A 23,298-nucleotide genomic window follows, 5' to 3' on the forward strand; every position below is an offset into this window, starting at 1 on the left:
ATCTATTTTATTTTACATTTGTTTACTGGGAAAGTAGGACAGGGCAAAGCCCATTTTCAGTGGAGGCCTGGGGAGAAAAGCTCCACAAAATGTGACAGTACGTGTAACATTAGTAACAGTAAATACAACATGCCAAACAATATATACAAAAGTTACAATAGATACAGCAAGTCTAACAGTAGATACAACATCAGATATGGAACTTAACATAGTGATATTATTAACATAGACCCTATGAGTATTAATTTACATTTGTAAAGGGAAAGTAATTCTAGATTTATCACCCATTCAAGAATAAAAAGAAAAATAAAAATCATAATACAAATAAGATCATTGTCCAATAGACAGGCTGAATAATTAATGGAGAGTATACTTATGATAACAGGAGATCAGCCAGGGGTGTTGCCTGAGCAGTGCCAAATGTCAGTTTGATCATTTTTGAGTAGTTTTTTAAACTGGTGTTTGTTGTCAGTGGTTCTAACATTATGGGGGAGGGAGTTCCAGGTTTTTGAAATATAGGAAAAGTATAAGGAGTCTCCTGCAGTGTTAGTTTTAGAAACTTATAGTAAAGATTTATTTGATGATTGTAGTGTTCGAGTGGTAGAGTAAGGTCGTAGTAAGTTTTGGAGAGCTGGAGTTTTTTCAAGGTTATAGAGTAATTTGTGGGCCATGATTAATTGATTGTGTGCAAGAAGCTGAGGTAGTTTAAGTCATGGGAGTTTTTTGAGGGCTAGACCATGATGTGACCTGTGTAATGATACATGTAGTCAATTTATTTAAATCTGTTTTTTTTTTTTTTGAGGTTGATAAGGATGGGAGATGCATATAATAGAGTTGCTAGTAGGTGTGTTCAGGCTATGGCAGCTCTTGAGTCTGATAAAAAATTTTTGGTTCCTGTAAAGGATGCCATTTCTTATGGACTTTTTTAATAGTTTGTGATATATGCAAGCCAAACCTTAGCCTATCATCTAGAGTGATTTTTAGTTGTTGGGTGGATGGTTCAGGTGTAATTATTGTGTTATTGGCTGTGATGTAGAACTATGGGGGGGGATTCCAGTGGTCTGGTAGTTGAATGATCATATGTTTTGCTTTTTTGGGATTAAGAATAAGTTGGGAGTTAGCCAGCTGTGTTTCAATTTCTGTAAAGGCCTGTTGTGTTTTGTCATGAAGTTGTTGCATGGTAGGGGCCGCACATATTAATGCTGAATCATCTGCATATTGGATAATGGTGGCAAGTGAGGTGGCTGAGTTGAGGTTATTAGTGAAAATACTGAAGAGAAGAGGGCCAAGTATGGATCCCTGTGGGATCCCAAGGGTAATAGGGAGAAGTGGGGAGAGTTCATATTGCCACTTAACTGCCTGCTGACGACATGTTAAGTAACTATGGAACCATGAGACAAATGAAGGGTGTATCTTTAGGTCTGAGAGAGCAGTTAGTTGTTGTGGGAAACTGTGTTAAAGGCTTTAGACATATCCAAGAAAACTGATGAGACTATGTTTCCCTCATTCCTGTATTGGTTTATGGTGCTGGTAAAGCTAAGCAGAGCAGTGGTTGTACTATGCGACAGTCTAAATCCATGTTGGGAGATGGCAAGTAAGTTATTGTATGTAAGATATTTCATAAGCTGGGAATGTATACATTTCTCCAGAGGTTTTGAAAATAGGGACAGGATATTTATGGGGCAATAATTAGTTCAGTTGATTTACCACCTTTATCGCCTCATAGTAAGATGTTGTCCTGTTCGATTCTCAGCTAGAGTGGAGACATGCGTGAATGGGCATACCTTCGTTGAAGGTTGTGCATCAGGGCTGGCAACTCTGCACATAAAAATCTACTGCCAATCATAAGCGGACCAGAGTTCCGCTGTGGTGACCCCTAACCGGGAAAAGCCAAAAGACACAACAACAACAACATGTAGGGGGATAATATAAGAAATTTTCCAGATGGTAGGGACATACTTTTCAGAAATTGAGCAGTTAATCAGTATTGATATGGGATAAGATATAGCCTCAGCTGCAATTTTTAGGAATTCTGTTGGTGAGTTGTCAGCAGCAGTTGTAGTTGGTTAAAATTTTTTAGGAGTTTTTCTATGGTTTTGCTGGAGATGAGTTTAAATGAGAAGGAAGTATTATTGTTATTTAGATTATTTGTTTGTATGTTATTTGGGGTGTCTGGTTAGTGCAATAATGCTTTCTGTAAAGTATTTCTTAAACTGAGTGGTGGTTCTGAGTTATTTGGTAAGGTGGTAGAGGGAGTTGTGGTTTTTCCAGGATTGAGTATGTTTTTGTAGCCCATTTTATGAGAATAGCTGAAATTGTTTTTTAAATTTTTTGTAATGACTTTATTATGTATTTATATTAATTTGGAAGGAGTTTTAGTTGGTTTAAAATAAATGCAGTTTAGCTGTATACAAGTATTAGGATTTTAACACTGTCTCTTTAGGCCCACTATTTTGAACAGCTGAAGTTATATAAGCAGTGCTTTGGTGGTGGGCCTTTTGTCTGAAGAAGTTTTCCATTGTAAAACAAAAGTGCTTATTTTATCATTTTTTTAATAATTTGCAAATAAGACCACTTTTTAATGACCACTAGGAATTTTTTTTGGGCTGTGCAGAGGCTCCAGGACTTAGGAAGTTTTTGTTTCTTCACAGTAAAGGACTGTCCAGAGTGAAATGCTACCACAAACAGACTTAAATATGGATACAGCAGTGTGGTTAAACAGCTTATAAGAGTATGATTATTCAATAAAAGTACTTTGCTTTGTATAAATGAGCCAAGAGCCACTCAGCTGTACAGAATTTACAAAGGCACTAAAAACAAGACAAGCTGATTAATTAGCCCTCCAGTCAATAAAACTACATGCATAAATCTCAAGTGTTTCCCCAAACTAAACAGACCAGCCTCTCTCCCAGTGCACTAGATGGAAAATCCACTGACCTCTTGATGTAAAAACAAGTGCTTGCCAGAATGTAAAAATACACTACTTTATCCAACATCTAGCTAGATAATGAATTCAGATCAAGTAAATTAGTAGAACAGACAATGTGAGGCACATTTTCAATATAACATCAAGGAAAGGCAAATAATTCAAGATAGCAGCAGTGTAGGAAGGATGGAGCTTAATAAGCTCAATTTCCAGTACGGGTGGGCAGCTTAAAATCACCAGTGGGGAATTCATTAAACCTTACATGGTCATTTTCCACCACAACACACAAATACACAGTAGCAATGGGTATTAGATTCAGTAGGAGCTGTTTAGAGATGCACACCCCCGCACAAACAAAATGAACACTGTGGCATGCTAATTAGATTATAAGCAGCTGAAGTGCATGCTAATCAACCAATCCTACATGGTGGAACTATTCAACAAGCTATAAATCAACCTTGTAGACTCAGCATTGGTTTTTCTTGCAAATTCCAAAACTGTTGGAATAAAACCACAGAAAGGAGTCTACGCAGACAGAATCTTAGGGACTGTTGCTGCTTTAATTCATTTGTATGTGCTACAGGCTGAACCCAATACTACTGCTCCCAATAGGCCTAGGCCAAGAAAGAGAAAAGTTTTCAGGCCCTGTTTAGCTTTTCACAACCTACATGACATGGAAATTGTAGAGAGCTACTGGGTGGATAGGGACACACTACAGGAACTCTGTGACCTGTACCATCCTCATTTCAGAGCCAGAGCCAAATGAGGGCAACACATCCCAGTGGAGACAAATGTATGTGTAGCACTTAGAATCTTAGCTACAGGTACCTTTCAGAGACCAATAGGGGACATGCTGGAGTGTCACAGGCATCAGAATCCAGGATCTTCCACCAATTCCTGAATGCTATGCTCCAACATACCAGTGACCACATATATTTTCCTTGTAGTTCTGAGGAGAGGGCCAGAAATATGCAGGAGTTCTACCGAGTAGCACACTACCCTGAAGTACTGGGTGCCATGGATTGCACACATAGAGAACTTAAGGCACCACCTGGGAAACAGGGTAAGCTCTATATAAACAGAAAGGATACCACTCTATCAACTACTAAGTTGTGTGTAATACCAAGGAAATCATCTTGAATGTGTGTGTGTTGCAACCCTGGCAGTTACCACGCCTTACATATGTGGCACACCTCCCAACTATACCAAATGTTTGCTGGAGGATATCCAACAGGGTCATTTACTGGGGGATGCAGGCTATGCACTGGAACCGTGTCTGATGTCAACCACCGGAAATGCACAGACACCCAGTGAAGAATGCCATAATGAGGCAAATGCTCAAACCAGAAATACCATAGAGTGTATGTTTGGGCTGCTGAAGTTACGGTTCCAGTGCCTAAATACATCTGGGGGAGCCCTGGAGTAGAATCCACAGACATGTACGGAAATATTCACAGTATGTGCCATGCTACACAACATCATCTTGAGAAAACAGCTTAAGTAGGATCAGCAAGGGGAAAGGGCACATATCCACCACCAATACCAAGGTTACCACAGACACAGGCAGCTGAGGAGTCACGGAGAAACCACCAGCTGCTGTGGGTGTAGGCAGACATAGGTGTGCTCTGTATGCCCTTGCATTGGCTAAGAAACAATGCATAGCACACTCACTCACCACCATGGGGCCTACATCCTTCCTCCTACACACATACATATAGTAACATTGATGCCAGGCAACTCACATAACCTCTACCTCCCCATGTATTGGCTGTGTACTGCTTGCATCAGACAGAGTCAGCCCTGTACTATGACCATCTCAACTTTTGCATTTACAAGGTAAGTCTCGAACCTGGAGAGTATTGTGTAATAATATGAGTGAGTGGCATATCATTGTATTTCACTAATTGTTTGTGCCATAACAGTAACTAACCTTTGCTTCCCCCAAAAGAACAGTCTATCCTTGTTTGTGCCATAACAGTAACTCACCTTTGCTCCCCCCCAAAAAAATATCAGTCTATCCTCGTTTGTGCCATAACAGTAACTCAGCTTTGCTCACCCAAAAGAACAGTCTGTCCTTGTGTGTGTCATAACAGTAACTCAGCTTTGCCCCCCCCCCTCCAAAAAAAAACAGGCAAATGACACATTTTGCTAACAAACCATCTTTGAAATGCTAAAAGTGCTATCAAAGGAACTGACCCCAAAACATTTGTACATATTTATCACACAGCATTCCATTTCCATGTATTGGCAATCATGTATACCTGTGAAATGGCTTGACAAACATGCCAGTGCTATCAGTACACTTGTAACTAATGCATACAGATAAAAGTGTAAAAGCTGTTGCTTCAGATTTTGCTTAAATACATTCCAGCATATGCAGTATGTAGCTGACAAAATGCAAGCAAACTTCGGAAATTCAGTAATCCTCTGTAGAGATATATCCTGAAGAAATAGCTTATCTGCAGTCTTCCCAACATAAACAAGTCTCCTCACCATCACTTTGCCGAGCTGCACAGTTGCCTTTGTATTTGGTGTAGATTCAGGGCTATTAGCATGGTGAAGATGCAAATGAGGTGTGAGCTCATTAGAATTGCTGAATCCCAAATACTTGGATCTGTGTAGGAGATATAAACATAGTGCAGGCACTCCCTCAGTGTTTGTTGTTAGTGCATTGCAACTGTGAATGATTACTGTTTGGGAAAAGGAAAGCACAACAGCACTGCAGGATGCCTTACCTCCACTGGGTGTGTCAGGTTAGAGCTACAAAGTGTTAGATATAATGTTGGAAATGTAAGTAAGCAGCACATTATTCACAGGCTGTGCTCCTTAACACCCAGCCTGCCCTTCATTTGTTGGCAACTGCATGTGATATTATTTCCAATTAATGTCCCAGACATTTTAAGGCCAATTATATAGACTGGCTTACACAGTGCATCTCTCAAGAGTAATGGTCAGGCAACTAAAGAATGACTAACAAACACATCAAGGTAAGAAAAAGCTGTATATTTGCAGGCAGTAAACATAACAGGTTGTGTGATCCCTAAGTGCACTACAGCCAAAAAATAATACATGTCCACATAACAGTTGTATGGTATGATATCACAGTAGATGCTGTTGCAGTTGGTTGTGTGCAGAATTTGTTCAGTTCTTTGCTGCAAAGCTGTTTGTGTGGCAAAGAGGGATAAGGCACCCATTCTGTGTTCTGAAGATGTATTGGAATGAGAGTTCAAATCCAGATCTGTGTAGATGTATCTAATGTGAGCCATTGTTTTCCTGTTTGTATGTCATACATAGATTTTTCTCAGTTCAACCACTTGCCCCTTTTTACTTTGTTTCCTTTTTTGTCTAGTTTGTCTATTTTTTTTTTTTTTTTTTTTGTAGCCAGTGTTTGCACAATGAGGTGCATATCGCAATCACGAGAATGGAGGAAATGAATTCCGGGTTTGGCTGAGCTTATTTTGTTTGTGTGAAGCATGGCAGTGTACAAACTGGACAACTGGACCCCCCCAGGAAGCCGACAGGATCCAGACAGCCAAAAATAGAAACCAGATACATTCAATTAATGTTACTGGGCAACGCACAAACCTGCTAAGTGGCACTGCTTGACAGTTAACAGCAAGTCCTTAAGAATGATTAGTAAAATAAGGAATGTAATGTAACTAGTCCTGTGGCAGCAGGTGTAAGTGTAGGCCTGGAGTACAGATGGTCCTGGGTTCTAGTACAGGGTGTGCAACCTTTTTTCACTGTTGTGACAATGCAGTTTATAGCAATGAACCGAAAGATAGACAGGTGTTATTTCAACCTTCTTGTGACAACAGGTGTAGTGTAGGACTGCCATACACATGGTCCTATGTTCAAATACAGGATATTACGTACACTTTTGCTGTTGTTCCACTTCCCATTATAGTCGCTGTCACTTATAACACTTGAGATAGTGGAGTTAATATTATTTATACATATGCAGGCTAAGACACTAGTATTCTGTCAGCTATTTATTTATTTATCTATGTATTATCACATTTATTACCAGATGTATGACTGTGGGTATACTGTGTACAATATTCCTGTAAGTATAATTCTGTTATCTGGACTAGCATGGCCTTCACATTTGCCTAACACATATAAAAAACTGTCTATACATCCAATAACTTTGGAATTTTTAATTGCAATTATGTAATGCCTCATTGCTGCTCTCCTCTTACTGTCACACAAATGAGCTGCTCTGGGGTGCGCACTGATGTGCAACACATTTGCATGATGGTAAGCAGAGTGCAACAGTTTCATACTGTGTCTGCTCTCCAGTAAATGCAATAACTGGAACTGGTGGGAAACCATCAGTCCCCATTGATCTTGATCCATGGTACACATGACAGGCATTTGTGGGGAAGGTACTAGGTTTAGGGCACAGAGGTGGGGTGTCCAGGAGTCCAGGATATTCATTGGACTCCTAGTTAAGAACTACAGCCAAAGGTTTTGCAGGGGAACTGTTCTGGCTTTCAGTACAAGTCTGAGGCTTGGTATAGTTTAATCCGGGCTGTATCCAGTGCTGGATACACTGGTGACCAATGTAGGCATCATTTCAATTACCTACAGTGGGGGAAGAGAGATACCCTTGATTGTTGGATCAAGGAATTTAGGACTGGGGACATCCCACACCTGTGTCAGTATCAACTACAGAGAATACTGTAAAAGTTAAGATAGAGTCAAATAATTGTATTAATGCATTGTATATGACATATGCAGGTACTAATCTTATCTCTTTTTTTCTCTCACTCAACCCTTATCTGTCTATTTTATTTTATTTTTATGTTATGTTATTTTATTGTAAAAAATTACATTTTTACTTTGTTTTATATTTTTATTTGTTAAAATTTTATCACGTGTCATCAAAATGTGTCCATATCATCCATATGTACCACATCACTAAATGCTGCACAGCACAGTTGGGTAGGCCTGCCCCATAGGATTCTCCAGCACCGATGCCCAGCATATCTGGGAGCCAACCTGGCAGACCTTCCTCTGCTGCCCCTGCACTACCTGCCCTCTCAGGTAGTTCTGCCCCGGGGGGGCTGGTCCGGAGCAGTGGTGGGGGTGGTGATTTCATCACCCAGACTGGGTTGCCAGTGATGGTGCATAGGGCTGTGCACTGCACCATTGGTGCATGCCTACACCAGCTGGAGAGGCTGCTCTCCCTCATTTTGCATACTACTAGGAGGAGGAAAAGGAGATGTCAAGCACTCCAGCCAATGCCGGAGTGAGGCGATGTGATAGTGACGACAGTCTAGTCAGTGAGGACTCGATTCTTACTATCACCCAGCTTGCCAACTGTGGGTTCAGGATGTCCCCATGCATACACCAATCATGGTGTTCCCCCCCCAAACCTTTTGGGTCTATCACTGTCCCTGTCTCTTTTCTTGTTTGTCCTGTCTGTCTGCAATTGCTTCCTCACCTACCCAACTTATCTAACCCAGACATACCTACGTCCCTTCCCCAGCATTCCTCTCTCTCTAAAATAAAAAAAAATAAATGAGCACCTGTCCCTCAGAAAGAATTTGTCCCATACGTAGCTCTCCATTTCACACATGTGTCTTCTTGACACACTTGATTCGGTCCATTTGGATATACAACATGATGTGTTGTGGTCAACCCTCTCTCTGGAGGAAACAGTCCAAATTCAGTTAATATTTTGTACATATGATATGTTTACACTGTTAAAGAAATGGAAAGTTATGGTTCTTTCCTACCTCCCTCCTGCACTTTCCTGTCCTGCTTTCCCTTTGTTCTTTCCCCTGCTTGTTCTTCATTTTAACACTTTCTTATCTACCCCATTTTAACACCATTAATCTGGTCAGAAAATAGAATCACACACAACACAAATAACTAGCAGAAAAAGCAATGGATCCCCACACTTTGTATACTCCATGTTTGTGAGGAGTTGTGCAATGTGCAGCAAGGGTGAGTGGTGGGAAACAGGTGTGGCCACCCCCATTCAATGCCGCTTAACACCGCTGCACTATGCCAACATACAGCAACACATCTTGTATTTCATGTCATTGCAGTATCACTCTGTAAAGAAAAGTATGCCACAGTATTAGAAACACCTGTATTCGATCTTAGTACCATCTGACCCCAAAAAGGAATGTATCAACGCATTAGCATGTGCTGCCACAGAGTCAGTTAAGCAGCAGGTGTATTTCATGTATTTCATAGACTCAGTACTAACTGTCCTACTTTAGCAATATAGCTCGCATTTGTGCACTACTTAGCTACACGAGAACATATGCTGCATGTGAATGCATTTTGCTAACTGTCTCACAAACTTGCTGCTTGTTATGCTATGGAAATGTATACATTATGCTGTATTACTGATATGTACTGTCCATTTCCTGTGCATGTCATGAAATGACATGTGGAAACATTATAAACCAAGGGCTCCATTTAACAATATGTCGCATATTTACAATACATCCATGTGTCACCACCCCTCCAAGCACTACAGCCCTGGTGCCTCAGTACTTTTTCCACACATATATCAACCACACTACAAAATGTAATATCAAATGTATGTTCTATGCTATGCAATGCACATCAGTCTGGCAACATGCAGGACTTAACTATTGACCTATATGCCTAAAAAACCTTATCTGCAAGGTTAGGGAAGGAATCACCATAGACCATATCCACAGGGACATAGGTGACCTTCAGCATACTTGACACAACCCATTTTGTTTATGGCAATGGAAGATCTTGCTTATTGAACCTTGTGTACTTCTTGGATACTGGCCTCAAAGACCTGGATTAGAGATAACAGGACATACCACCTATTTTGAGTTCATAGGTTCATACCTGTGTACTAGGCTAATGGCCCTGGAGCCTTTACAAGCCTAGCCCAACAAAAAAAAAAACTGTCCAGGCACTGAGCCACCCAATGTTAGTTCACAGTGCCCCTATCCAGTAGGGCAACTGGAGTGATCCCTGGAGTGAACTTTCTGTTACCCATCCACTCGTCAAGATTTCTGTTGAAGAGGGCCAGCGAGGTGCTCTGCTTGACATGAATGGAAAGCTTATTCTAGAGTATGGGCAGTCTTTGGGAGATGAACCTGTCCATCCAGCATTTTCTGTTAATTGTGATAATGAAGTTGTGATGTCTGGAGTGTGTGGTTTTGGGGGGATTGGGATTTCTTTAGGTGTAGTATTTCAAGTAGGACTTTGTAAGTCAAGCAGAGATCACCTAGTAGTAGACGATAAGAGACTGAAAATATCTGAAGTTTCTTGAGTCTGTCAATGTAGGACATATGTTTAAGGCCTATGATCCTTTTTGTGAGGTACTTTTGTGGCCTCTCCAACTGTTGTAGGTCTCTGGTCAGGTACATGCCAAATGGGGCATTATATTCGATGATTGGTCTAATGAGGGATGTGTAGAGAGTGAGGATGACCTCTTTCTTCCTGGATCAAAACCTTTGGTTATGAAATGTGCCATGTAGAAGGACTTTCTGACCCCAGTGGCAATGTGGTGGTTGAAGGTGAGGTGGCTGTCAACCTGGGTGCTCAGATCTCTTATGACCACTTCAGTGTTCAGTGGGCTTCCATCAATGCGGTAATTCATGGGAACTGAGTTTTTTTCCAAAGGGGATGAGAATGCATTTTTTGGTGTTAAGCTTCAGGGAATGGTTCCAAACACCAGTCACTGGCTCAGAGAGGCCCTTTTGTAGGATGTCTGCATCAGCTGGGAAGTTGATAATGACTCCTAGCTTGCTGTGATCACCAAACGTGGTCAGCCAGTGTCCTTCTGTGTTGGCGTGAACTTCTGAGAAGTAGATGCCAAACAGGAGAGGGCACAGGACCAAGTTCTGTGGGATTCCAATTATGACTGTTTGAGAGTCTAACTTGGAATCCGCAACTTTCACTCTGTGGGTCCGGTCTGTGAGTCAGTTTGCAACCCACCTAGTAATGTAAGGATCGATGCCTAGTTTGGTAAGTTTATCAATGATACCTGAGTGGGGAATGGTATCAAAGGCCTTGGCCAAGTCGACATAGGCTGTATGCACTGCCTTACCCTCATTCACTGCCTTGGTGACTGCCTTGAAGAAGTCAACCAGGTTCAGCAGGCAAGATCTCCCCTTGACAAAGCCAAGCTGTGTGGAGTCAAGAGTTTGGAGTTTGCCTATATCTTTGTTAAGCAGGTCCATGATGAGGCACTCCATAACTTTGCATACCAGACTCATCAGGCTAATGGGGCGATAGTTCCCAGGGTCTGTAGTTGCTCCCCCTTTATGGAGCAGGATGACTGTATCAGTGCACTATTCATTATGGATTAAGCCTGAGGTAAGGCTGTGATTGAACAGGGCACACAGATGTGGTGCCAGTTCATTCTATAGCTCATGTATGATGCAGCTAGGGATATTATCAGGTCCTATGGATGCTGTATTCTTGGCTTTGGACAATGCAGCTTTTACCTGTGCCACAGAAATGGTGGGCATCAGGCTTTCTTCTGGTATTGTGATAGGGCCCTTGCAGGGGGGAGGGGTAAAGTTGGCACTGAGTCTGTCGGCCAGTATGTTGGCTATATCTGTTGGCTCAGTAAAGGAGGTGCCATTGTGCAATAACTCAGAGCAAATGTGGGTATTGCCTTGGCAGTTTTTGATGTAGCTATAGAAGGCTTTATGGTTGTTTTTGGTGTCAGCCGCAATTCTGCCTTCATAGCTGGCTTTAGAGGATTTGATAAGGGATCTCAGCTTTTTGTTGAGACCAATAAGGGAGGTTTTCCAGTCTTGTCACTTCATTTTTTTCTGCAGCAGTTTCTTCCTTCTGTTGTAGAGTTTATTGATGGCTGGGGACCACCAGATTGGCTTCCTTTTTTAGAGGAGAGTGTCTTAGTTCTATTTGGTATGGCAAGGTCCATGCATTTGTGTAAATGCTCGTATAGTGCATTGGTGTATGATTCAGCAGTCATGCAGCTATTTTCCATTCACACAGATGCCGAGAAGTTAGCCACTCTGTTTTTAGGAGCCCAAAATTGGCTTTAGAGATGTTTTTCATGGTGGTCACCTTAGCAGGGGTTGTAGGTGAGATGGAGATTTCCATGGTGATCAGTTTGTGGTCGGATTTAACCAGGGAGGAATTGACTATAGATGTGGAACAATGGTCTCCCATATTGGTGATAACCAGGTCGAGGATATTGCTTCCTGTAGGGGTCAGAATGAACTTGGCCAGGGCATTGGAATTGATAAATTCCAGAAAGCATTGGGCCTGTACATTGGTACTTGAATAGTTTTCCCAGTTGATGGAAGGGTAGTTGAAGTCACCCAGTATGAGAGTATTGGGTTGGACCTTGATAGATTCCAGAGTGCTTAGGAACTTGGAGTGAGAGTCTAGGGACATGTTTGGGATTCTGCAGCAGGCTATGACTTGTATCGCCATCTTACCCAGTGTTAGTTTAACCTGAAGTATCTCAGATGCATTATGCTGGGCTACCAGTCTAGAGGTGTGCATATCCTTTAAAAATATGGAGACACCACCACCTTTGGAGTGTCTGTCTGTATTCTGGGGCTGAAAAGTATGGAATTACTTGTAGCCTGGGAGCGCAGGGGTGCTTTCTGTCTCTTTAAACCAGTTCTCCATTACAGCACAGATATCAACATTCTCCATTTTGAGGAGAGCTTCAAGTGAGTGCATCCTGAGATTTAGACTTCTAGCACTGAGTGGCATGGCCCTCAGATTGCATTTATTTGTAGCTGTTACAGTGAAATCTTGGTCTTTGGAACACTGCCTAAAAAAGGCACTATAGCAGTGGCAAGAGCCTTAGCCAGTACCCGGAGTTATCCAAGGATTTTGACACTATCCTCTATTCATGTTTCATAGTAAAGATCTCCCATGTGGGAATTAAGCCATACAGTAGTAGAGGAATAGGCAACTGGCTCATTGACAGAACACATGGTCTCAAAATTGAGGACTGCACCTGCACCACTAGCCACTTACCATTAGAATACTACAAGGATCTACGCTGGGCCCTCAGCTGTTTGCAAACTACTTTCTTAAGTGCATGCAATGGTAGATGGCCTGTGGTTTACCAAGACTGAAGATGACTGTTAACTGGACCCACTAATATAGAGTCCACCAATGATGGTAACATATAACAGAAGGGGCTACCACACACAAATGATTGGCGCCAAACTCATAGACTGAACTTTAAAGCATACAATGCCTCATTGTCTCCTATAGCAATTAAGTACCCATGCTAATTATGATATACATAGCATGCCTCTAAGCTCAAGCACGGTGTTGTGAGACTTGGGAAAACATATTGATATCACTCTACACTTTCATCACTATGTCTCCATAGTGGTGACACACACATTCTGCATTGCACACATCATACACATGGAAATCACATCCAAGACTAGGGTGGTCATACCTCTACTGTACTCTACACTCATCAGACCACTAATTCAGTACAATGCTCCCATCTGTCTGTACCTCATCAGATAGCTGCAGCAATTGGAGAAAACTTAGGTTTGTGCCTGGGAGACTTCAGGGCCTCCAAGCATGACATACATAGAAAGACTGAAAGACTTGTCATTGTACTCAGTATCATACAGGCTGCTGAGAGGTGACCTATGCCTGCCCTAAAGAGCAATATCAGACCTTGCCCTTCTGGAAATGCTGGGCATCTGCAAATCAGATGGACAAGTATAACTTGCCCCAGGGTGGCATAGACAGAACATGCTGTACCATTCAGATTACAGTGACATGGCTTTAACTCTATCCACATACATCATGGCATGGTTTGTAGGCCCTGTGTTATCTTGCTGAGAAAGCCCTGTAGTCACTCCAGCTGTTGCATGTGTTTGATGAGGTAATTGCAAAAAGAGAACATTATACTCTATTATTGTTCTGAGGTTTAACTGCATTGCTATCATGCAATCTTACGATCTGAATATGATGGCGTGACATGTAATGTGCACAGCATAGGCTTTCAATACCAATGTGGACACTTGGTGATCAAAGTTCAGAGTGCTATTTACATGCTGGATTCACTGGGTGTCAGCATAGCAGGACTGTTGTCAATGCTGTAATTAACATGGAATTCCACTTTTCAGATGGTCAGCATAATAAAAGACACATTTCTGTTTTTAGTTGTAGATTGTGTGCCTTTGTCCCCATTCATTTGTCTGTGTTAGCTCCTCCTGTACTATGTTATCATCATTGGTAGACTCATTGATTGCACCCAGTATGCAAGAATCAGCAAACTTGGTAAGCCAAAGGCCGTACACTTTAGCCTAAGCTGTCATGAAATAGAGTCCAAACAGTGAAGGGCCAAGCACGGATCCCTGGGGTTTGCCAGTAGTGACAGCTCTACTGGTACAGGTTGATTCACCAACTTTCACAGTATGTGTTCTGTCGGTGAGCCTGTTGGTTACCCATCTACTGATGTAAGAGTTAATCCCCTGCCGGGAGGGTTTCTCAATGATACCTGCATAGGGGATTATGTCAAAACCCTAGGCCAGATCATGATAGGCAGTATGCACTGTCTTACCTTCATCCAGGTGTATCACATGGAAGCAGTGGCCTGTAACAACATCACAGATCACCTATGGTATGACTCAGCATGTACACCTTCCTGATACAGTTAAATACACACTTCAACACACCTTCCACATGGAGTATATTCCCATAAAAGGGTGTACATCAACATGCATCCACTTGTGTAGAGGGGACAGCACCTGATGCATGCATGTATAGAGACATCCTGACTCTCCTTAACTGTGAGGTTGACCAACATGTGATCATGGACCTCTTCTATATGTACACTAGTCATATTCCGGCTGTGTACAACAGACTTGTGTGAGTTAATACTACATTGTGTCTGTTACATCTGATGTCCTCAAAGAGGTCATCGAGGGCTTGCATGATGACAAAAGTATCATCTTGCGAAACTTGACCAGGTCAAGCATTTAACACAAATCCACACTGAGGTATTCACTCAACACTGTCATATGTGGCCATAAAAAGCTATATCACCAAATGGGTAGACCAGTGTATCACATATGTGGCATGTCACTATGTTGACATGTGTGACATGACCTATAACTCAGATCCAGTGATCAGGTCCATACATCAGGGCTGTACGCTAGGCCCTTTCCTGTCCATTAGTTAAGTGATGGATATCACAGATGACATATATATGCTGTGCCCACACAGCTGCCTGAAGGACTACAGAATATGGGCAATCATTGACTCCAGTTGTGATATTACTGTAATTCAGACAGTACAACACATACCAAACACTGCTGCCACAGACATGACAACACCTGCATTGACAAGGCACATGGGGGGATTTGTTAATTCAGGAAACAAACGTACCACCCAAGTATACAGTAGACATCACACCCTAAAGTCAGACCAGTAGGTCTGTGACCCATGTGATGGGGTAGATGGTAAGTGTAACATACACCAGCATGTGGTCACAGTGTTGACTACTCCCTTGAATGTAATACAAGTACCGGGTATGTGAAGGAGATCCACATCAGAGGTCATAATACCTCTGTAGTTCCCAGCCTTCATCACACCAGTAAATGTGCACAATGCACCCTTCTTCATGTCTTTCCCAACACATCTTCCAGTGATGTATAACTGAAGTGTACCATCTTTATCACAGTGAGCTGTCACATAGCTTATTGGCCATACCTAATGCATGTGTGCTATCTGTTCTGCTTATGCACACACTACATACATAGGTGTTTGACAACATTAATGGTATGTATGCCATTCATGACAGTGTGGCTTGTGCTATGTGTATATGCCATGCACACAAGGCAACTAGCCTGTATTGCCCATACTGCCGCATACAGGTATAGCAGTGTCCTTCCTAACACCTCCAGCAGATGTTACAGTTCCACAACAGTGTGCATGGTTGCCCCCATAGATTGTGGATGTATCATAATAGTTGTTCAAGTGTGTATGTGCCGACTCATCTCTTATCAATGTAAATCACATAGGTTTTGTCAGAGGCATGGGATTACTGGTGATGTGATTCTGATATTGTCCAACTGTGTCTGGTTCTTGTAATGTTTTCCATGAGCCTTTACCTGTGCCCACTTTGCTGGAGACCCCTGCTGAGAGTACACTCATATTCAGGCATATCAGTTTGCACAACTTTACAATATGCACCCTACCCAATTGTATGTCAGACCCCTGATAGATGTTCTCTGCATTATTCATGTAAGGATGCTTATCAAACACAGACACCCTCCCCATTGTTATGTTACCTTGTTTGACAGTCACATAAAACACATTTTCTCTGTACAGTCCCTGCTGAACCATATAGATATGTGATTGGTGTTGCTGCTGCAACCATCTTCCATTGACATGCCCTCCTCTGTTGTACATTAGGTAGTTTCACCTGTCCTCTTTCCCTGTGTTCATTCCTTACAATTCATGTGTACATCCCTATTCAATACACACACTTCCCCTGAGTGTTCATTTTACATGGCAGTCCATGTCCCATTAAAGATCATTTACACGGCTTCAGTACACAATGCCAGGAAAGGGATATCACAATATTATGCGCTGTAGGTGCACTGTTCTGTACTGTGTTCAGACCATGCACTTTGCATTCATATCTCTCAACTGTCTAGATATTCCTAGGATGTCCAGATGTGTTCCTTATCAAATTTGAGGGTTTCTGTCATATCACTGGGATGATCTCAGGACTGATGTGAGTCAATATTGCATACATTTGAATTCATACCTCTCAATTGTCCTGATTTGTGCAGAATATCCAGTTTTTGTCTCATATTTTTGATCTTTTCCTCATAACATTTTGGTTTTCTGGCAAATCATTGACATGTCATTGAATTGAAGTCAGAAGCTGATGACAGACATTTGAGTTTCAAACTTCATGCTCTTCAGAAAGTTCAGGCTACTGTACAACCTATTATTCTATCAACTTTCTAAGTTTGGAAGAGCAATATTAAAAATCTGAAATATGTCCCTATTTTTTGGCTTTTGTCCACCAATTATTTATGGCTTTGTCCAGATCTCTTGCTCTAACAGGTTGAGAAGTATGTTTGAATTTCACTGTAACATGTTTCTGTGTGACATCTATGTCAAATATGACCCTATTTCTGTTTAAATGCCCTGCATTATGTTGACCTTTGTGCAGATATGTTCCCTAACAGATTAACAGCTATCTGCAAAGCCCTGGTGATCATTATGGCATTCTGCACTAATCCGCAGACCGTAGGTGCTCTACTTTACACAGAATTGATATCCACATTTGCTTACATGGTTTCCTGGCCAGCAACACTGTTGCCAGTCACAAAACCTAGCTTAGATGTGCCTTACAACATTGATATTTATTGCGCTCTCCCGCTCACCACACACCGCCTTTCAAACTTGTAAACTCTGTGTAGGTTTCACACGAAGCCTACACAGAGTTTATTTAATCCCAGGGCAGGTTTAAAAAGCAGATTGATAGAAGGGGTAGGTGGGAAAACCTAGCAGGGAATCAGCAGCAGTGCTTTAGTTTATGCAGACTTAAAATCTTTCAGACAAAAGCCCAGAATTTCACTGTATACTTAAGTATAACCCTAGAGAAAATGTAACTAATGAAAAAAATATGTGAAATGTGAAGCCTAGATAATTTACGTGTGTCTCTCACATAGAACAGAAACACCAGGCCAAGCAGGTTTCTTAAAACAGAAAACAAAATGGAGCAGGTAAAACAGAACGCAGCTCTATCAGTCACAGGCAAAATATAGGTTTACTTTCCTAATCCAGCAGGGAATCCACAACAGTACTTTAGTTTATGCAGACTTGAAATCTTTCAAAGACAACGGCCCAGAATTTCGCTGTGTATTTAAGTATCACTCAAGAGACAATTTAACCAATGAAAAAACACATTAAATGTGAAGTCTAGATAATTGAAGTGTCTATATCTCACATAGAACAAAAACACCAGACAAATCAGATTTCTTAAAATAGAAAACAAAATGGAGCAGGTGAAAGAGAAAGCAGCTCTATCAGTCACTGACAAAAAAATATAGGTCTACTTTCCTCACCCAGAAAGGAATCAACAGCAGTGTTTAGTTTATGCAGGCTTGAAATCTTTCAAATACATTCTTGTCATGCTGCTCAGTATGCAACAGAAACACTGTGGATGAACCATCTAGAAGGAATGTGCACATGTGACATAAAGATTCCTGTACCTAGGCATTAACATCATTTCTAAGTAATATACTTAATAAACTACATACCTTTTTTGAGTTTTAAAGTATGTAACTTAGATACTTTTTGCTCCATGTGTGCTGACCATCAGACCTCCACCTACTGGCCTTGAGTCTATTCAGTTCTTTGTACTGGGGGAGTAATCCACCAGATGTAGGAGGGGGAGCACCATCCAGGCGTCCATCACATGATAGCCAGGAGGGTGTTATGTATCACATGAGCTGTGATGCATTTGCATCACGTATTGTAAGTTTAATAACCCCCATCAGAATTAGTCATTGGCTCAAGTCATTGTCATGCTTCTGTTCATTAATATGTGGAGCCTTTTCAACACACTTATTTTTCCTTTTAAAGGCCTTTGTACAAGTGTTCTTTCTACCTCATATTCTATAAATTGATTAAAAATTAGGCAATACTTCTTATGCTTGAAGCAGCATCCAGTATGAGGCTTGAATTTCAACCATTTTGTACGTTATATTCACCTCGTCTCTCTCTCTTGATGGCTATTATTCTTACAATGCATGTCACCTCATTTCTAAATTTTGATTTTGGTTTGACTCACCATTTTCTTACACGTCTATTTACTCATTTCATTCTTTTAACTGTATGCTTCTAATTTTATTTATGTTGTATACATCAGGGATTTTGATAACGTCAGATTTAGTTCTGTTAAAAGCTTGCTCTTTGTTTCATCACTTCTTTTGTCATACAAATATTTTATCTCTTACTGAATAAGCATGTGACAAAGCAAATACATAAAATGCATACTTTTGATTTGATTTTTTTTTTATAGTTAGTAATGTGAGCATCTATTGTCCCTGTAGGAACTTGTGCCCTTGTAAAGAATAAATCATGAAGAAATGGCAAATTCTTTCAAGGCTCACACTAATAATTCCTAAACTTCTCTCTAATTACTGTTGTTGGGTATTTCTTCTTTTCAAGGAAATAAAAGCAATAAAGTGTTAAGTAGTTTCCAGGTTCCTTCCCCAGTGACAAGCAGAAATTTGTCATACTGTATCCTTTCAGGCTTCTTGTTTATTCTACTCATGGTGGGAATAAAATGAATTTCTAGATCCAAGGCTTCTAGTTCTGTGCTATATTGGCTTCCAGTAAAATTCTTTTGGTACATTTGAGGTATTTTCCATTACGAACTATAGTTCTCTACCTCCATACACAAACTCTTGAGATTAAATGTATTTATTCACTTATTTAATAAATATACTTCTCCACTATGACACCAGTTGAATGTCTATTAGAATGCTCAGTATATAAAATACTTATTGCGGATTACCTACTTATGCAGGTTACCTGCTAGAATGAGTGTGTACCAAATGGCTACAAATCTGTGCTACAAGCCATTTGCATTTTTAAAGCTATGTATCCCATATACTGCAAGTCATAATCAAGACAAAATGACTTCCATCAATCACCATGAACGACCACGCCTCCATATAATGTCCTTGCTGTGTTATAACTCCTTCACATCATTCCCTGTAATGTATAGCACCAGTCCTTTCATCATATCAGGCATTCTCATCAGTCTATGGAAAGCCAGATGCTTTCAGGTACATCTCTCTTCTCTTCCCTTCTCTTCCCTCTGTTTACAGTATTGAGAAAAAAAGGATTGTTTAAACAATGCAGGCAATGCTTTGATGAAGATAACCTAATTTAAAAAGAAACTAAGAATTTTGCACAGCAGCAACCTTTTTGCCCTTCATTAGTTGTTTTCTCAATGTGCAAAAAATATATTTTTTTGATATAAATAAGCATGCTTAATGTTTAAAATATCGAGGAAAAAGGATTACTTGAACAATGCAGACAATGCTTTGATGAACAAAAGGATTACTTGAACAAAGCAGACAATGCTTTGATGAACAAAACCTAATCTGAAAAGAAAACATGAATTTTGCTAAGGAGACAGCACAGCAGCAACTTTTTTGTCCTTCATTAGCTGTTTTTTCAATGTGCATAAAATATATTTTTGATGTAAAAAAATCTTATTTTAGACTTAAGATTTATTTTAAAATGATAAGTGTTATATATTGAATCGGGCAGCCGTGGTGGTGCAGCAGTTAGTGTTGCCACCTCACAGCAAGAGGATCTCCGGTTCGATCCTTGGCTGGGGTTCCTTCTGTGCAGAGTCTGCTTGTCCTCCCTGTGGTTGCGTGGGTTTCCTCCAGGTGCTCCGGTTTCCTCCCACATCCCAAAGACATGCTGTAGGTGGATTGAACACTCTAAATTGGCCCTAGGCATGCGTGTGTGCGTGAGAGTGTGTGTGCCTTCTGTGGAAGGTTGGGCGCTGGGCTGGCAACTCGACACCATAAAATTCCACTGCCAGTCATGAGTGGACAGGTGATCTACTGTGGCAACCCCTAACCTGGAAAAGCTGAAAGAAAAAGAAGTGTTATATATTACATCATATTTCAAATAAGTAAAAATGGGATGTCATAAATGGTGTATAAGGGTATGTAGCTTAAAAAGTATAATCATAGACTCAGGAATCATCACGTCTTATGTTGCATCTTCTTGTGTTCATTCTGATCAAAGACCTCATGGAAGATAGAAAAAATGCATGGTGTTGACTTATGGTATACTTGTTATCCAGGCACCAGACTGATGGCATACAAACATGCTATCGCAAGCAGTGCAAAACCCCATAACAGTGCCCAAATCTGCATATGCCATACCCATTTTAGCTATTTTATATGTAGATGTACCTATATTGCATATTGTGTATGTATGTTCATGTGGTCTTCCCTCTGTAAAAGAGCAACTAGTAAAGTGAAACATGGATGCATAGCTTCTGACTTTTTGTCATTATTTTAGCTAAATATCTGCTGTGCTGTTATTGTGTATACCTATTACTTTTCCTTTTAATATCACTGTACTTGATAAATTTAGTATGATGATTCAGATTTAGAAGCTATATTCAGAAACACATAACAACTGGGAATCTGAGAACACTGCTCTGTTGACAGAGTAAATTTCCCTATTTTGATAGGATGTGCATTTCCTAATAGATTTGATTGATGGAAGAATTTCCTGAGGTAGTTTAGTGCTGTTATTCAATAGCCACTATGTTTTTGCTGGCAAATCTTGCTTGCTTGATTCTTCCTGCTTCATTGTGCTCAGGACTGGTAAGTCAGTTTTTGTAGTCATGACTCCCTTCAAGGCAATAGTATGTTCATTTTCAGCAGTTCCCAGTAATAATGTTAAGTATAATTTCTCAGTTATATTAAGCATGAAAATAATAACAAGTGCATTCACTTAATTCATTTAATAACTTATTAATTAGCAAGAAACTAAACGTAAAATATTCTACAGTGGTATCTTTTGTTTGCTTTCAGACAAATTTGACTCATTTCAAGAGGTCAGAATTTTCTGTGGTCCGACAACATGAGGAATTCATTTGGCTGCATGATGCTTATACTGAGAATGAAGATTATGCCGGCATTATTGTAAGTCAATGAAAAAGGGAACATTATCAGATAACAGATTCTTTTGACATTTATATTGCTATGTTTGGGAAGCCAATATGTCAAGATATGTACCCTAAATGAGTTCTTCTTCCACTTGTGCAAATTATAGGTCGGGGTGTATGGCACTTTCAGAGGAAGAATATATACAAATCTGTTAGGCCTCTCATTACTTCCATCCAGCAATCATGATGGATAGTAAAGTCACATATGGCTTCTGAATATGTATGACTTTTTTTCTTTTTAACTCTTTGTATATACAGTCAGACCAATAAAGCCAAACCATACTAGCTGTGGACATGAATGTTTCAGTCTTCTTATGACTTTGTCAGCACAGCATACAATGACTGTTGGCTGTACTTTAGAAACACAGGGTCTTTACACCCAGATGATTTCCATAACCATTAAGGTGACTGCAAAATATCCCAACTAACATCCAAACCAAAGAATAAAAAGGTTACACAGACAAACCAATTAATAAAAACTACAAGAAAAAAATAACCAAGCTAAAGTTTTCTGTCTGTAAGGTAAATGCTTTAACCATTATGCCAACCTCCCACTGTGCGATACCTTAAGCCTCTTGTAATAGAGGTCCATGGGATATATGCAAATGAACCCTTAAGGACATCATATATATATATATATATATATATATATATATATATATATATATATATATATACACACACACACACACACACACACACAATCAGAATGAGTCTTAGTCTTTTGCCTGCAGGAGTTGGAGTGTAGAAGTGTTATGACCTCCCCTTCCTCGCAGGACCCAAAGTAGCACCATTTCTGCTGTCTCAAAGGATTGCAACCTGAACAATCATCATCATCAAGGTTTGTTTTGCAAAAAATCAACAAATGCTGGTGTGTATGTATGTGTGCGTGTGTGTGTGTGTGTGTGTGTGTGTGTGTGTGTGTGTGTGTGTGTGTGTGTGTGTGTGTGTGTGTACGTGAAGTATGTGTACACACATAAATATGTTTTTGCCTTAGATCATGTCAGTTGTCAGTTAATTGCCAAACTGCAGTAGCAGCAGTAATTTTGATAAATCTTTCTATAACTTTCAGTTCACTGATGCCATAGACCTGGGATCCAAACACATGTAGCACATAACATAGCACTGTTTAGTACATGTAGTAGCCAAGTGCGGAGTCTGGGTGAGTCTAAGATAATGCTAAATGCTTGTCTTTTTAACTTTGAGCCTCCTCACATAGCAAATGCCTTGAATAGTTTTGCTTTGAATCCCAGCTGCACTGTTTTATGCTGCCTGCCCTTACACTTCTATAGTTGACTTGTTAACTGTGATCTCTCTAATGCCTTTGGCCTTTGTCATTCCTGACCAGTTTGCTTAAATGGGTATCAAATAAATAAATAAATCCCATCTTTTTGCCAGTTACTTTTTGACTGAAGGTATATTTATCTGAATTGCCACTGCCCTTATGTATGCAACCCTGAGCACTTTACTGCTTTTAATCCTCAGATTAAAGATGGTCAGCAGTGAGACAAAATATCTAAGAACAAGGTAGACATAGCAGCATGTGCAATGAACACATCTGTACATCATGTATTATGATCTACCATACAACATATTTATGACCACTTTTATTATATCTCAAAAAATCTGTTGCTGTTATTTAAGCAAGAAGGCTGAACTTGTA

At 40.3% G+C, this 23,298-nt stretch overlaps 1 protein-coding gene across 1 annotated transcript in view; it reads left to right on the forward strand.

Moving 5' to 3' along the window:
• Positions 1-21,517: 21,517 nt before the first annotated feature.
• Positions 21,518-23,298, forward strand: part of SNX32 (sorting nexin 32) — a 463,165-nt gene continuing 461,384 nt past the window's right edge. Inside the window, exon 1 of the mRNA XM_044060891.1 lies at positions 21,518-21,612. The gene's annotated coding sequence lies outside the window, so the exon portion shown is untranslated. The remainder of the gene's footprint in view (positions 21,613-23,298) is intronic.

This window comes from Protopterus annectens, chromosome 2.part0 (genome assembly GCF_019279795.1).
Source record: "Protopterus annectens isolate FY-2018-M chromosome 2.part0, PAN1.0, whole genome shotgun sequence".
Taxonomy (NCBI): domain Eukaryota; kingdom Metazoa; phylum Chordata; order Ceratodontiformes; family Protopteridae; genus Protopterus; species Protopterus annectens.